At 44.3% G+C, this 1,559-nt stretch overlaps 1 non-coding gene across 1 annotated transcript; it reads right to left on the bottom strand.

Annotated features, from left to right (window-relative positions):
• On the bottom strand, positions 1–72 carry TRNAA-CGC (transfer RNA alanine (anticodon CGC)). Its single transcript has one exon. It is a non-coding gene; the product is annotated as a tRNA-Ala (tRNA).
• Between the last annotated feature and the right edge of the window lie 1,487 nt (positions 73–1,559).

Raw genomic sequence — 1,559 nt, forward strand, 5'->3', positions numbered from 1 at the left:
TGGAGGTGCCGGGGTTCGAACCCGGGGCCTCTCACATGCGAAGCGAGCGCTCTACCACTGAGCTACACCCCCAGCACGACGGTGTCCGCGACCACTACTCTAGCAATGCCTTCTGAAGAACATGCCTGAAACGACCCCTCGTTTTTAATATGATTTCAATGGACGGACGGACGGACGGACGGACGGACGGACGGACGGACGGACGGACGGACGGACGGACGGACGGACGGACGGATGGACGGACGGATGGATGGATGGATGGATGGATGGATGGATGGATGGATGGATGGATGGATGGATGGATGGATGGATGGATGGATGGATGGATGGATGGATGGATGGATGGATGGATGGATGGATGGATGGATGAATGGATGGATGGATGGATGGATGGATGGATGGATGGATGGATGGGTGGATGGATGGATGGATGGATGGATGGATGGATGGATGGATGGATGGATGGATGGATGGATGGATGGATGGATGGATGGATGGATGGATGGATGGATGGATGGATGGATGGATGGATGGATGGAATATAGCAGCGTCCCCTTTGAAACTGGGTGGTAGCAGTAGCTATCATGCTCAATTTTCTCCCTATATCTTAATTATTGATTTAGATTGGTTAACTATGCCATCATTCTATTTATAGGGTTGGGTTGGGTTGGGTTTTTTGGCACACAGGCTACTATGGCCATCATGCGCCAAACACTAGGTTGCTGAGCTTCTTTATGAGTGAAAATGAAAAGTTTAGAAAATTACAGCTGATTTAGAATCCCTAACTCTTTAAGAAAACTAAAAACAGATGAAATTTCAACAAGCGGGTTGTCTCCTAATAGTAAACAGGGGTGGAATGGGATGCGTTCATTATAGAATGGAGTAAAGTATTTTTTCCTTAACTGTTCAAGTTCTGTGCACGAGATAAAAATGTGGTTCACGGTGAGCTCACCTCCACATCCTTTGCATAATGGTTTTTGCTCTTTTCTCAGTAAGAAATTGTGTGTCAAGTGTGTATGTCCGATTCGAAGACGGCACAAAATCACCTCACTGAAGCGTTTGTTCTGTGTACATGATTTCCATTCTCCTACTATGGGTTTTACTGTGTGTAGTTTATTTTGCTCTTCGTTATTCCATTTTTTCTGCCATTTATCTATCACGCTTCTTTTTACTAACTTAATACAATCCTTGTAGGGAATTGGTATTTTCTTTATTTTCTTAGTTCGAGCTTGTGCAGCACATGAGTCGGCTACTTCGTTACCATCTATCCCAACATGGCTAGGAACCCAGCAAAAGATTATGGTTTGGCCTTGCGTTGTGATTTTTTCTATGCCGTGAATGATGTTCCCTACTATAGGCTCGACTGCATTTTTGGAATGTAATGCCGTAAGCACACTTAAAGAATCGGTATAGATTATGCTCTTTTCACAGTTCTGTTGCATAATTTTATTTACAGCTACATAGACAGCGTAACATTCTGCAGTAAATATTGAGGCACTGTTAGGTAGCCTTACAACTTTTTCTCTGTTGCCTTGCACGACAGCACATCCAACATAATT

The sequence above is a fragment of the Amblyomma maculatum genome, chromosome 6 (genome assembly GCF_055883805.1).
Source record: "Amblyomma maculatum isolate TAMU_Amacu chromosome 6, ASM5588380v1, whole genome shotgun sequence".
NCBI lineage: Eukaryota > Metazoa > Arthropoda > Arachnida > Ixodida > Ixodidae > Amblyomma > Amblyomma maculatum.